Source organism: Zingiber officinale, chromosome 1A (genome assembly GCF_018446385.1).
Source record: "Zingiber officinale cultivar Zhangliang chromosome 1A, Zo_v1.1, whole genome shotgun sequence".
NCBI lineage: Eukaryota > Viridiplantae > Streptophyta > Magnoliopsida > Zingiberales > Zingiberaceae > Zingiber > Zingiber officinale.
Window position 1 is genome coordinate 178,670,509 of NC_055987.1, and position 5,515 is coordinate 178,676,023.

The following is a 5,515-nucleotide window of genomic DNA, read 5'->3' on the forward strand; positions in this document are numbered from 1 at the left end:
TCCTCAATGCCATCCTTCATCGGACCCGAAGCTGTCAACCTGAGTCACATGTGTCACCTGCAGTCCTGCACAACTCAAGTACACATATCAAATAACCAGGGTAAACCTAACTTAAACCCTTTGCCCAAACACCAAAACACATGGTCCCGCGGACCATTGGGATTGCTCCAACAGTTCCGTCATTGTCCAGTCCCCAAATTGACCTCCAAATTTCGTACAAGAAAATCATCGGAAATCCATAATAAAATCCGAAACGGAAGTCCAAACATATACGTAATGGAAAATCCGTGCAACCAAAATAACTACCCAGTTTGACTCACAAACTTGGGCTAGCACAAAATATCCAGAATACTAAAAGCAGGTATCACACCCTGCTTTGATTCCAATAAATTGGTATCAGATAAATCTTGAAAATCCAACACACGGAAATCAAACAAGTATCGCCAAACTTTGGCGCCCTGATACCATATAAATTGGTATCAGGTTATCCCAAATATCCAAAATACGAAAACAAAGATCATAAAACTTGGCTCTGATACCACTAAATTGTCACGCCCCGGAGGAGTCCCTGTCCGAAGAAATTTTGGCAGCATCTCCCCTGTACGGCGGACAATCTGAAACTTTCTACACCACCATATACCTCAGCCACATGCGGCTGGAATAATAACAATAATAAAATACATCACACAGCCATCCACGCAGTTAAATAGATAACAAACTAGAACAGGGATAATATGACTCAAAAACAGCCCTACTTAACTACACTCAAAAAGCTCAAATCACAATGAACTTAACTCTTCTGCCCTCTAGGCAAGCATGTAGTAAAAACAAATCCAAATAAAAGTCATCCACAAGTAAAACAATCCATACAAGATCCAAAGTATCCAAAATGAAACAAGTCCGAACATAGTCTAGAAAAGAACACCAAAAGACAAATAACCATCCTCGTGGACTGCAGGGGACTAGCGACTGGAACTCCTCCGGATAACATCAACCTGAAAATAGCAACGGAGGAGGGTGTGAGTCCAACACTTAGCAGGTACAATTGATATACATAGTAAGGAAATAACAACTAACACTAATCATGCATACAGTCTCCTGACGTAATGAAAGTAAATGCAAACTGAAATAACCAGGAGAATACTGTACTAACCAGGACCTGGTACAAGGATAAATGGTCTGAGAGGTATAGAAATCCTGTATGCATGTCAAGCATGGGCATCCAACCAATATGCAGCAAATAAATGCAGCAAACACAATCACAAAAAATAAATGCATCAATGTGTATGATGTCAATGCAGTCATGGTCACCCTTGACGCCAGTCAGCCATCTCACACCTAATGGTGGGACCGAGTGGGTAGGGCTATGACAACCGTGCACTCTGCATCACTACTCCTGATGAGTGACCGAGTGGATGGGATACTGTCGGAGTACACACATACTCCTACCCCAAATCATAAATGGGGGAGCGCAATACTCTCATCTCCCGGTACACGATGACGGGGAGGGATCTCGACGTGCTACCACGCTGCAATCACACTACCCATGAGCGGACCAACGGAGCACCGAACGAGCAAATTGACGTGCCACCACGCTGCTTCACGCTACCCATGAGCGTCACAATGGAGCACCGAACAGTGATGAAACTGGCGATGTGCTCGACAATAATGGAGCAATCTATCACACAGCATGCAATCATGCGAATGGTGCATGACACTAAGCATGGTAATATACTGAACCAAATCTATAGACATATATGATGTGCACCATAATCAATAAATCATATCAAGGGTACACATATCATATAAGGTATCACACCTAGGTCCTGAACATGGTGAAGCATGGTTATATCACTACCCCTAAGCATGTATGATCAGGTAAATAATAACATGAGATGCAAAACAAGCAATCAACCAAACATATAACAGGTATCGGGTAGTGACTAACCGAAACAATTAAGAAACATAATTGTTGCTATTTGTTAATTTCACTACTATGCATATCAAAGACAAAAAGTCAAAAGTATCCGCCTCCAATGAAAAATGTCCAAACCGGTCCAAATTCGACGTCGAGATACTCGTCTCGCGTCAAAGTCCTATGTCACAAATAGAAATATATTTTATTTAGCTATAACTCTTTCAAATAGCTAAATAAAATCTCTAATCCTAAATTAGGGCAAAACCCTAATCATATGACCATCATTCTTCCCACAAGAATTAATCTACACATGATCATCTATCTAAAATAATTGAATCAAAATCATGACCTATAGCATATATCAAATGCTCTACACCTTACCTTACTTCTCAGCTGCTCCTGTTACACCACAGGAAAGGAAAGTTACTGCTGGACAAAGTAACTGTTGTTGGAAACCCTCCACACTGCCCGGATCACATGAAAAATTGAGGCTCAACCAAAATATCAATACACCACTACAATTTAACTTCAACCTAGCTTCTCTTACCTCAAACCACAACCAAGAACCTCCCTGCTGGACAAAGAAACCCTAATCAGCAAACTTCCCTATCGAAACTAAGCACCCAAATCCGAAAGCATTACCTCTTCTGTGGCAGCAAGCAGCACAGAGGCTAGGTGGCTGCGGCGGCGAGAACTGGGGCACTACTAGGCCCATCGGTTGCGCGACAACACCTAGTGATCAGTGTAGTCGGAGGCGCCTGAGGGTCGGACCTGGTGGACGGCGAAAGTGGGTCGGTGTAGGCGCACAGCTCCAAAGAGGGAAAGGGCTGCGACACTGCGGTGGTCGGCGCTGGGGACTGCGGGGAGGCTAGGCTCGGCACTGCTCGGCGTCGGGAGAAGGAGAGGGATCGGGAGGCAGAGGAGGGAAGGCCGGCGTTGCTCGGCGTCGGCGGAGATGCTAGGGCACACAGGCGATCGACGCTGGGTCAGCACTGCTTCGTGCGGTGTCGGCTGTGGCGGTCGGCTCTGGCAGCACAGAGAGAAGAAGGGAGATCGGCGATCAGCAGAGGGCTTAGCGGTGGTCGGCGGCAAAGATCTAGGGCACAGCGGCGACTTGAGTGCCGGCGAGGAGAAGTGGCGAAATCGGGAGAAGAAATGAAGAGAAGGAGAAGAAGTAGAATGAGGAGGAAACCGCCTCTGCGGTTAGGGCACAAGGGATTCGGGGGAGGAAGCGGGCACGCGCGAAGAAGAAGAAACGGCGAGGAAAAGGAAGAATAAAGAAAAGAGAAAATATAAAAATAAACATTTCCTCGCTTAAATGGGTAGCTTAAACAGGCTCTTCCGCCCTTTTTTCCCCGTAAAGTCGTCCATACGAGCTCCGAAAAATTTCAGAAAATTCCCTTATTATTATCCATCATTTTCTGGTATTTTACAAGGAAAGTTATCCTGAAGCTGAGTTGGAGTGCGATGATTGGCCAAATCCACGTCAACTGTCCAGGCGCCCGAAAGTGGATAAACTTGACGGATCAAGTTTTGACGAGAGATCGCTACGTCAGTAGTGGTACAAGCGTCCGGAGGAGTTCTAGGTGCCTGGAATGGGCCTATATAAGGGTCTCGATCAACAATTTCAAAACATCATCTGCTATAATTTTTATATTCAAGTGATGCCCTGAAAAGACTCTGACAACACCAAAAGGTTGCTCTGAAGTTCGAAGAACGAAGATTTCTTCAATTTCCTTCCTTTAAATGTTGGTAATAGTTTTATTTTTAGTTCTTGTACTTAATCTTTATAATCCATTTACGAATTGATAGTGGTTACCCAATGAAAGCAATCGACAATCACAAACCTTGTAGTAGGAGTCGTCACAAGCTCCGAACTAAGTAAAACTTGGCATTGTCAGCTTTGTTTTTCTGTTTCCCTTTTCCGCTGCATAACTCGTTTTAACTCATGATTTTCGATGAATGTTATTTACCCCCCTCTAGTGACTTTATGATTCTACAAATATGACATAACAATATCAAATAATATGTATCATGACAAGATAAATATATGATATAATGTCATGACATATGATATGACATACAAAACATGACAAGTTTGATATAAGTAAAATAAAATACCAATATGTCCAATTTAAGCAACATCAATTAATCATTATGTAAATAGAAAAGTTGGCACAAGTGACTTAACTCCCTAGAATATGCCAAAAATTTCAATCTTGGCACACTTTTGAATTCTATCCTATCGTGCCAATGTTAATCAACATAAGAACTCAATCCTTATTGACATACTTTAGAAATCTTCCAAGATAAGAGTTGAAACTTCATCCTTAAGATATCACAATACCTTAAAAATATCCTAAAATATTACCTTTACTATAGTTAGGTTAACTATCTTTCCAAATAAGATTGACACACCCTATACCCATTTACTGTGAAGATATCACACTCTTAGAAAATCAATACTTATTGGAGCTCATTGGGTGTACTCGATATTCACTAGAGATAACCTCCCTAGATACCTTCTTAATGACTATCTAGACTTCTTAGAACTTTTAGTAATGCCAGTCTCCTCAAAGTCAACAATTGGGATAACCTCCCTTGTAACCTTGACTTGACTCCTATACCTAAGGTTTGACCCATAGTTATATGGAACCCTATGATAGGATGACATATTTTCCTTGGACTTTGGCTTGTATCCTAAACCCTTTTTGTCCTTAGATGATCCTTTCCTACCTAAATCTAGGTTTTGGTTCTTAGACCCTTTAACCTCATTTTTTTATTTTCTTAAGGGTTTTTTCTAATTGATCAAGACTTGAACTCAAAACTTGATTTTTTTTCAATTCTCATATTTTGATTTCTCATTATTGCATTAGATATTTCTTTTTTTAGGCATATATCTACTCTTTTTAAAGTTTTTGCTTTGATCCTTCCTGTCCTTAGGTTGGATAGGTCTACCATAAATACCCTAAAATTTTGTCTATGTACATCGAAATTTCTATGTTCATAATAATTTGCACTAAGATCATAAAATTTATTTTTAACATGTTTATTATCATGATAAAAGAAATTGCATTATAAAATAGGACCTTAAGTTTGTCCTTGGGAGCTCCCCTTCAATTTGAGCTTTCTCTTTTGTCTATAGCCAGATTCCTTCCCTTGGACATTGATTATGGTAATGCCCACATTGGTTGCATGAAAAGAACACAATGTGCTCTTTACCTTTTCACACTAAGGGTTTGAATTCTTTTAGCTTTATCTTCTCCTTGGGTGCCATGGAAGATGTCTTCTTCTTGGTCAATCTTAGATATTTACTCTTATAGTGTCCTTTTTTATACACTTAAAATAAATAATATGATCTTTATTTTTAACAATCAAAATTGTTATACCTTCACAAGTTGGGCTCACCATGCTTGTCGAGGTGGCACAATCTTCCTCCTTATCGATTCCGAATGTCGAGGGTTTCTCTTGTTCTAGTGTCAATGGTATCTCCCCCTCAATCCTTAGGTGGATGCTTCTTCAATTTCATTCTCATATATTGAGCACCTCTCAATCTTTGAATCCTCAAGTTCTTAAGCCAATGAGTCTCTCTCATTA

General features: G+C 40.8%; 1 long non-coding RNA gene across 1 annotated transcript; it reads right to left on the reverse strand.

Moving 5' to 3' along the window:
• Positions 1-2,369: 2,369 nt before the first annotated feature.
• LOC122038522 lies at positions 2,370-2,600 on the reverse strand. The gene is made up of 3 exons (XR_006127882.1): positions 2,561-2,600; positions 2,466-2,489; positions 2,370-2,382 (listed from the first exon to the last, which is right to left on the reverse strand). It is a non-coding gene; the product is annotated as an uncharacterized LOC122038522 (long non-coding RNA).
• Positions 2,601-5,515: the final 2,915 nt, after the last annotated feature.